The following is a 10,000-nucleotide window of genomic DNA, read 5'->3' on the forward strand; positions in this document are numbered from 1 at the left end:
CCTTCTGAGTAAAAAGGAGCTACAGGGTTGAAAGACAGCAAATTCGAACAACTCCTGGCTTCTGTTCCTTGCAATAAAAGCGCTTTCTGAAACCAAACACAGTCATGTTAGGAGATTAAAGCGAAGCTTAACCGATATTGATTCCCCTCAGCTAAAATTCCGCAAATCCGATGCAAAACACGATATGCGTTTCTCTTCTTTTTCCGCAATTGACGAACAAAATACTCGTCAAGCAAAAGAGAATTAACACTCACAAAGTCAATTTTCACTCCAAAACGAAAGTTGATTCGAAACTCTTGCTACTGTGTGTATTCCGCACTCGCGTGAATCTTTCTCGTGGATGGTAAAATGAATTCTGTGCCCGTGACTTAAATGCATTGAGACGTGCCTAGCATACATTTTAATAAATTAGCATAATTACTTCTATTGTTTCCGGGTCAAAATTATTGAATAATGCAATTTCAGGAATGTTGCATGAAAATAGCCCAATAAATAATTTTTCAGCAAAATCTTTTCTCCACTCGGAAATGAAGACTTTTTGATTTCTTAAGTGGAAAAAAATTGCCTTTAAATTGTTTTGTCTCAAAGGGTATCCGCGTACAATTCTTTAGCAGTCGTCTTTGAGGTGACCTGCCGATAGCAAACAAGATTATGTGCAACACAAGTCGTGGTTTTAGCCTTAAAAAAATAAATGTTATCTTGCTGCATTTTTCGGCCGGACAAAGACAAAACGTCTCGCAATTGCAATGATCCTCTAGAAAATGTAGTCAATTTTCGTATTTACCAATGATCTATGTTGTGGTTTGTACACTTCGAGCGATCAACCGATGAGTGTTTACCTCTGTGTTTGACAAGTCACCAGGCATACAGCTAGAAGCCAATCAGAGAGCGTGTTAAATAGTCAGTACGTCACGGCAATTTGTTTACTCACGTCAAATCTGTGCACCACCAATCCTTTTTGTACCGGTTAAAAGCGCTACGGACTGGTTCAACCGGACCTTCAGACACTGAAGCATTCACCTTTTTCGATTCCACCCATAACTGTTGTCTTTATTGTAAATCTAACAAAAGAACCCGGGATCGAATTGTCGAGAAACATCGACATGCAATAGATATCCAGTTCACGCATTTCATTGCTTTAAAGAGACAGAAATTAAAATTTAGAGCAACAAGCAGAACTGCCTGTATTGCGGGTGAACTCTCGAACATATTTGTCGTTTGCATAGGTTTAACCTCGCAAAATTTATTTACAAATTTTCATTACTTTCCAATGTTGAACAGCGAAGGGTTTAAACAAGCTTCTCGAAATGAGCCATTTTAGGTTATGTTAAACAGGTTGTGATACATATGGCAAGCTGATTCGCGCTGAAAAGGGTTGAAACATGTCGCTAGCACTTCCTGTTTTAGCGAAAACTTGTCTCGGTTAGGACTGTATCGCAGAAACCTATCTCTCGCACGTGACGACTGGAACTCTTCGCACACCCCATAAGACTTCGATTTCAGCTTCAAATCAACAATTTGATTTCAGACTGTTTGTTTGAAACGCTTTTAAGGATATTTTTTTTACCTCCGAAAAGTTAAAAACATAATCTACACATCTTTCCCTAAAGCCTGGGGATAAAAGATGAAGTTGTGTTTGAGATTCGCCTCACGTGACTTATTTTTAGCGCACGTGCCTGGCGTGCAGTTGTGCACGACAAGACAGAACATTTGCACGACAGAGACAATATTTGACCCACCCATGAGTTGAAGGTCAAAGCTGTTGCAATAGCTGGAATAGCGAAGTTAATTAATTCGAACACAGTATGCATTAATTCAATGAGAGTAGAAAATAATTACTAAGTATCAAAGTTTAAAGTCTGGATTTAATTGGTACAGAACTTAGTAAGTGCTAAACAAAAGCGCGTTCAAACTCATTTTTATTTTTGCCGAAAGGTGACGACGAGGAAAGATAAAACGAGAAAAGCATTGACCTACTAGTACTAGTAGCATTTCAATTTTGGAAAGAGTTTTAGACGTAAAGCGATCCCTGACTTGCACTTCAAGGCACAAATGTAAGAGGTCCACTTCCCTAATAACAACAGCAGCTGCAGATTGTGACTGAATACTGGGCCTCTCGTGAAGCTTTGTTGAATCAAATGTTGCTGATGTGTTGAAACCGTTTCCCCACCCCCCCCCCCCCTCCCCCTCCTCCCAGCAATCAACATCGTTCAAAAAATTCGAACGGATGTTGAAACAAATGTAACAAATGTGTAAGCTATCAAGCCGTTTTAGGGAGGGGTGGGGTCAATTGCGAGATAAAGGTCATCGCGTTCACGCCTGTATTTCTCGGGCTTCCATTACAATTGCTTAAAGCTACTATGACCGAAAAACCAACTATTTTTTTTCTTTGGATTTCAAAAATATTTCAACTAAACACTAAGTGACCCAAGTCTTAAAGCCTTGATTTCAAAAAGACACCTGCTGCGCGTGCACAAGGTGCATAATAATCTTTCCCGTCATACTTGAGGCGAATCTTTACCAACACAGCAAATGTTGTAAAAAAAAGGTTGCTGTTATTCATCGTGGTGAAGTACAACAATAATAAAGTATTCTCGTTTGTCTCATGATGTGGTCACTTGTGATGCAGATCGCGACGTTTCGACTGCATACTGCTAGTCTTCATCAGGCGATGAGGTCGATTGGTTACGCGTCATCTTTTTAAGCAGGATGCTCCGCTGTGATTGGTTGGTTTCCGTTTCGGTGTGTTGTTTCTTTGACGGTCCGCTGTCGTTCGTTCTGCTGTTGTTGTGTTTCTTGATCGTGGGCATCCATGATTGATTGATTGCTTGGGGAGGGGGGGGGGGGGAGGGGTTTCAACACATCATCAACATTTGATTCAACAAAGCTTCACGAGAAGCCCAGTATTCAGTCCCAATCTGCATCTGCTGTTGTTATTAGGGAAGTGGACCTCTTACATTTGTTATTTGAAGCTTTCCACTCTCATTGAATTAATGCATCTTGAGTTCCAATTAATTAATTTCGCGATTCCAACTATTGCAACAGCTGTGACCTTGAACTTATGGGTGGGTCAAATATCGTCTCTGTCGTGTCGTGCACAATTGCACGCCAAGCACGTGCGCTAAAAATAAGTCACGTGAGGCTAATTTTAAACAGAACTTCATCTTTTATCCGCAGGCTTTACAGAAATGTCCACATCAGGACTTTAGTCTTGCCTATTTTGTAACCTGCATGTAACCTGTATGTATGTATGTATGTATGTATGTAAAAGATGTGTAGATAATGTAATTAACTTTTCGGAGGTGAAAAAATCAAACAAACAGTTTCAAGCAAATTGTTGATTTGAAGATGAAATCGAAGCCTTATGGCGTGTGCAAAGAGTCTAGTATAAATACGGGAAATAAAGGGGACGCATTAAATGTATTACGACAAATTGTTTGGTCTTTTGATATCCCTGCTGCACTTGCGAAGACAGTTTGCATGAGGGCGAAAAACTAGGAATAAAGAAGAAAAGAGTAATTGATCCTGAAAAGCAATCCAGAACCAGCTCTTCCAGTTGAGAGCTTGAGCAAGAGCACAGAGGCTTAAAAAACTGCATAACTGACAAGATTCTACTAAATCCTACACGAAAGAATTTGTATATCATTATCCAACCTATATAAGAATGTCAAGAATGGCCCCTTTGCAGCATCTGGTGTCCCACCTCTATGCCTACTGTGTTTGGACCTCACACTAGCTGGAAACAAATGGCTATCCACACTCAGTTCGTATCGTCTTCTCTTATCGCCCTCAGCAACACTATTGCAACACTAAGGCCGTTACCAGCCTCCTGCATGTGATAAGTTTGTGGACCAACATGACGTGATGGCGACGCTATGCAACAGGTAAGATCAGGAGCCCAATTAAACAAGTTGAACCTGAAGGAATGGATTAGCAATGCAAGATTGGAGTCTGCAAACCGTTGAGACAATTGTCTTGGATCTTTTCTAGACTATGATTAGTAGAGATACTTGGATACAAAATATTTACACAGCAGGTTGAATTTGTTTTCGAACATTTTGCCATCGGGATTAGCCTCATGCCCAAAGATCTTGGAGAAACGATTAACCAGTCATGTTTTCAAGAGATGGCTGACTTAATTTCACTAGCTTAGACGCCTATTGTCTTTTGTAGTGTCATTGTGTAAAACAGGTTTCAAAATCAATACATTGATTAATATGACACGCTCCACTAGTACAAACAATTCTGCAAGTTATCGTGGACGTGACTAAAAAAAATAGATGATTCTTTCAGAATGTCAAAAATTCACGTCTTGTTACAATGCACAACAAGAAAAAAAAGCTTTCAGCCACAATGTTTCCCTCTTGGAGAGTTAGATGAATACGGTTTTCTATTTTTAGTAAATTGTTTCTTCAAAGAAGTATAAAGTATGTCTCAGCTAAGTCCTTAAAGGAACTTAATAAATGGAGGAAGATACTCGGACGTGAGTGAATTTCGGCTTGATGACTTGGCAGAATTTCTCGATGTCTGTCCACTATCACGTGATTGTCGCTGATTCCCTGATTGGTCGGTTTCATGAAAAAAATCTGCTCTGTTTTGTCTTTCGAGGTGTTAGAAGAAAATACCTACCAAGTCGTTTACAACAAAATTGAAGTTCAAGGCGAAAGTTTAAAATTTTCAGCTAAAGTGCAAAATAGCCGGCCTCTGATTTGCATATGAATTGCGTGTACTGTCATATGCCTCGTTCTTTAGACGATGCACTACATGAACACGATGAGTGGCAGAGTTTTCTGCGGTTACTCCAAAATTTCTTCGACCAGTAGTCTTTCGTTTCGCAGAGGACTTTCTATAGAACGGCAAATTTGTTGTATTGCAGGCCTGACAACAAAGTTATTGTTGACAAAAAATGGGAGAAGGGGGGTTTCAGTTTCAAGAGAAATTGTTATATTGCGCAAGTTATCTGGTTGATTATTACATGCACGTATAAAGTCGTATAAATTTACATGTTAAAATATGCAAGTTAGTTTGACCAGTTAGGTAACAAACGTGTTGCTCACTCGTCCCTCTGAGGGAAAACCTACACACTTTGGAATTGTGGCAGGGAAAAAAGTTATACACGAAGTGATATGTAATATGGTCTTCCTACGATTCGTATAAGATAGCGTGAAATATCTCAGGTATATTGAGGAGTGGATCAGTTGTTAATTAGTGTAAAACTTCCAGGGGTGGTCTATCTGGAGAACCATGCGTGCAAAAGGCTTCTGGCTCCGTCATGGTAAACAACTGCCCGAAGTAAGTTTAGTTATTAGTGTAGTTGCCATGGCACCCAGTGACGTGACCAATTAACAACCCACTTCCGGTTTCTGCAGACAGGGAAGGGCGGCACTTTATCAACAGCTTATTGCAAAGTCTTACTACTTACCCAAGTACCATACCCAATGTAATTGGAATGCCTGTCCAAGTTACTTGACCAAAGAAATGTCACTAGTGTAACTTTATACATACTAATTAAACAGACTTTCAGCTCGGTGTGACAACCGTTCCAATTACATTGGGTACGGTTCTTGGGTAGGTAATAAAACTGCAGAACAAAACGTTGATAAGGCAACGTTTTTCCCTGTCTGCAGAAGCTTCTAACTGACCGACCGGAAGCGGACCGACCGGAAGCGGTCTGTTATTTAGTCACGTGACATAAGTTTTTTCCAAACTGTGTGAAGCATTTTCAAGATTGATCACCCCCTCACTTTTTGACTACGGATTAGGTGACCCAGTCCTTAGTATAACTGAGTACGTTTGATTACCTAACTACCTAAGATAAATTTAAAAAAACGCAGAAAGACTTTAAAATTAATTTACACTTAGTAAAACAGTCGTAAAGAATCTTTCCCATTGAACGAATTTGTAAAACTGTTTAAACTGGGGCGCTATCTGATCTGTAAAGGGACTCGTTGTTCCAAAGAGAAGATCGCCTGTTGCTTACCCTCCACTTTGCACACTTGGGTCTTCTATTAGCCACATCGCTAATGTTCTTCTACTTGTCCACAGCATTGCATCGTTATTTCCAATCGAGTTTAAATTTCATTCCCTTTCTGGACTTTGCTCTTCGAGTTTCAAAACATGGTCTCGTGCTCGGAGTTTCGTGTGCCCAAGCCCGGACACTGACTCCTGCCATGAAAATTGTGGCAAATATAATGGGTTTTGTTAAACAGGTTATCCATTCTTAAAAGACTTGAAACACTTTCAGACGTTTCACTTCCAAGACCTCGTTAAATGAGAAGCCGTTTCGGTTTAGACTGTTACGCACAAATCTAACTCTTGCGTGCGGCATTTGCCTTCACGTGCAAGAATCTTTAAGTCACGTTCCAGTTTAAAATAAACTAGAAGTAATCAAGGTTTAGTGAAGTGCGTTCGATCCCTGTTTTGTCATAGACCAGGCATTTGGACTGAATATTTGTATATTTTGGGGACACTATAAGTATTTCGACTGTTGCCTTGTTGCTAATAATTTTATTAAAAACAATTATTAAATACATGTATTATAATGCAATATATTTTTTTGTGGGATATCCAGTAGCTTTTCTTGCTGGATAGCCAAACAGCTTGACTCAGCAGCTTGCACTTACACAACCCGGTAGTTAACACCGTCCAACAAGATGCAACACTGTCACATGTGATCGAGGTTGTTGGTGCCAGAGCATGCGCAAGAGGGCGTCCAAACGCTGAAATCGTTTGGCATCAGGATCGATACCCGAGGGACATCCCGCGGAAATTATTTTCTTCCAGATTTCGTTTCCGAAACTGACACAAAGAGCATCGTGTGCCGATGTACTAGAGAATTTGCAGACCAGTTGGCAAGAACGGAAGTATGAAGTGTTTACCCCATTTTTGGCCTCATATTAGTTATTCGCGCCCACTTTTGCAAGACCAACCAGAACTGTTATATTTTGCCATAACCATTAATTTTTTACCTAATGGGTGTCTCAAATTTAATCGTCCAATTTAATCGTCGAATTTACCGCTGCTCTATTTTGAAAGTGTATTTATGTCGTTTGCTCGTCGAATGTTCCTGTGAGTGAGTGCATTGGCCGGACTTTCGGGTTTTTATTTCATGCCGGACTTTGCTTTTTCGCCGTGATGGTCTCGTGCATGATGTTTCGAGGTCTCGTGACAGCGCGCAGTGTTTACTTGCCACGAGAGCATGAAATCAATTTCCAAATGTCATTTCTTGAAGTTTTGTACCATAAATTATGCGTTAATGTCACCTAAAGCAATTAAACAGGAAGGCTTAATAATCACGGAAGGCTTTCTTCCTAATAGCTTGTTTATTCTGTTAATTCTGACAGTTCTTTGTCTTGTTTGTCTTGTGTATACGTGACGTGATTATATTTCACTTTCACTTTGATTTAATCCTCTTCTCTCACGTATCCTTGTCATTAAAAAAATTGTTTTTTCAATACTGACATTTTATGGTATACGTGCTCAACACTGCTGACAAGTGACCTTATTTTACGACCTCAATGTTTAATGTACGTTTGTGTTGTCTCATAAAGCCTGCGATGGGACAGAGTCCCCAATATGACTCGATATATGTTTGCTACGATTGTTTTGTTTGGCTATGGACATAATAGGGTATTCACCAGGTGCAAATCTCTTGCATTCCAGAAAATGCCCGGGAAGGTTATCTTTCTTCACGGGAAACTAAGACAGCGCGGAAATGCCCTGTGCAAAGCAGCCTTCCTTGCGTCAAGGCACATTTATTTATTTATTTGGTAACTTTGCCAGTCAAGCTGGCAGAGCGCCACAACAGCTTGGACCAATTACTGTGGCCCCTTTTTTACCCTCCCAACCATGATACACAACAGAAGACAGACCACACTACACACTACGTTTACACTACAGAAAACTTTGGGTCCGGACTCATCAAAAAAGCAGTACGGAACCATAACTTTTGCAAAGAAATACGAGAGTTTCTGCAGGGCCATAGGCGCCTATGGTCCTGAGTGTTGATCCTAATCTAGGTACAGCGGAAACTCCAGTATTTCTTTATTTCAAACTAAGGAAGTGGATGATGGACGCAACAGGAAACAAAGTGTTTTAAATGACCAAACTCTTAACTGGTTTGATTTCAATTTTCCTTTGATTACCTCCAAACAGAATTATTTCCGATAAAAGACAAAACAGAAAATAAAATACTCCGAGATAACCGACTTGAGTTCGCCGACACTTAAAACACTTTCCATTCGACAAAACTGACCGACCAGACCTGGAAGGACTAACTCATTCTGCAACGCCTTCATTAACACACATCGAGGATTATATATACTCTTCTAGAAGAATGCGAGAGATTATCATGCAAGCCCTCCTTCAAATTGTTGCATTTTCTTTGCAAACTGACGGGTGTGGCCGCCCCCTTTTGACAATAGGAAAGCGCCCCTAAAAAATGTTTGAGAATATTCTCCGACTCGGCCCCATTTCTACTCGTTTTCAACACGGTGTCCATAGGACGACGGGAACGTCAACGAGAACGTCATCTCAAAACATAAATTGCCATTATTGTAATCACTTCGAAACTATTCCAAGCTTTTTAACATGGCAATGGTGTGGTAGTCCCTCAAGAATGAAACCGATATGAGTCAAGCTTAAATTTAGAGGAGAAAATGAAAATTTATCCTCAAGCGCTGACGTCCTCCATAAACCTCAAATTTAGCTATTTCACGTTGATGTTTTGCTGACGACGGCAACTAATTGGACAAAAATGGAAAACGCACGTGCAGAGCGTGCAAAGTTATTGTTTTTGCCTACTAAATATGCAAATTAGTGACGTTCTCGTTGCTCTTGTCAATTGCTAAAGCTTCTTCTTACCCCTTAACGAATTTGATCGAAATTTTGAACTATGTGATTACACCTGACGGGAAACTTTATTTTTGTCATTAGGGGATGTTTGAAAATATATTTACTTAATTAAGAACCAAAGTATGTTTACTGCAATTAAGCCCCGGTTGCCAAAGGCAATGTTCGTTTGCTGCACGCCTTGTTGCCTCTACCGAGAGGAAAAGCGCCACCGTTTGAGATCCCCTATATACTTGGTTTGTAGAATCACTGACATCTATAATATATTATTTCTAGGCCTATTTCTCTTGCCTCTACTGTAATAATTGGGATATTTTTCTTGCCTGGTTTTTATTACCGAAGAAAAGGCGGACATCAATTTCGAAGTTGCTGGCAAGTGGATTCGGACAGGAGCCTATCAAATGGTTCGGATTTTGTCAAAACGGCGGGAAAATATTTTGCTCGTTGACGGCTCTTACTAAATAATGAATGAGGAGAGCGAGAAGATATGAATTTTATGTTTGAGTGATAAGAACAATATCTCACTGGTTCGCTGCGCTCATTCGTGGGATATTGTTCTAGCCACGAGAACATAAAATTCATATCTTTGAGCTAACGTGTCTATTCTTCCTTTTATTATATGGACAATAAATCTCTAAAACTTAGACCCTTCGCCCTTGCGGGCTACGAGTCAATAGCCCATGAGGCGAACATGGACTATTGACCCGTGGCCCTTGAGGGCGAAGGGTCTAATTGTTTTAGTATCACCCAACTAGTCGGACAGAAAAGGCAATAATAAAGTTAGCAAATGCAAGTTGAAGAAATATTTGTTTGGGAATAAAACGAAAGAAAGCGCCACGCTTTTCGCTACTCGAGGACTATTACTAATAGTCCTCTAGTAGCGTAGCCAATCAAAATGCAGCATTTGCATTAGTCCACCAGTTGGGTTTGAGTTGGGTTTGAGCAGGTTCACATTCGATGAGAGCTCTCGAGAGTCGATGAGAGTAGCCGAGAGTGTATGAGAGTTCCTGGCCAAACGAGAGCTTAAGCTTCAACTTTTGTCATTTCTCTCGCTCTCGTTTGGCCACGGCTTTACATACGAAAAACCCGGATGTAGTAGTCGTATTGTTTTATTGACCGGTAAAACACTACCGTCCACATAATAAAATAA

General features: G+C 40.2%; 1 protein-coding gene and 1 long non-coding RNA gene across 2 annotated transcripts in view; both read right to left on the reverse strand.

The window, feature by feature from the left end:
• The window catches only part of LOC138049303 (hypoxia-inducible factor 1-alpha-like), a 14,514-nt gene extending 14,106 nt beyond the window's left edge, over window positions 1-408 (reverse strand). Inside the window, exons 1-2 of the mRNA XM_068895522.1 lie at window positions 255-408; window positions 1-86 (exon numbers count right to left, since the gene is read on the reverse strand). The exon at window positions 1-86 is cut by the window's left edge and continues 126 nt beyond it. The gene's annotated coding sequence lies outside the window, so the exon portion shown is untranslated. The remainder of the gene's footprint in view (window positions 87-254) is intronic.
• A 4,668-nt stretch (window positions 409-5,076) lies between these two features.
• LOC138049310 (uncharacterized) overlaps window positions 5,077-10,000 on the reverse strand; it is a 6,521-nt gene continuing 1,597 nt past the window's right edge. Inside the window, exon 3 of the long non-coding RNA XR_011132353.1 lies at window positions 5,077-6,165. This is a non-coding gene — a long non-coding RNA (uncharacterized lncRNA). The remainder of the gene's footprint in view (window positions 6,166-10,000) is intronic.

This window comes from Montipora capricornis, chromosome 5 (genome assembly GCF_036669925.1).
Source record: "Montipora capricornis isolate CH-2021 chromosome 5, ASM3666992v2, whole genome shotgun sequence".
NCBI lineage: Eukaryota > Metazoa > Cnidaria > Anthozoa > Scleractinia > Acroporidae > Montipora > Montipora capricornis.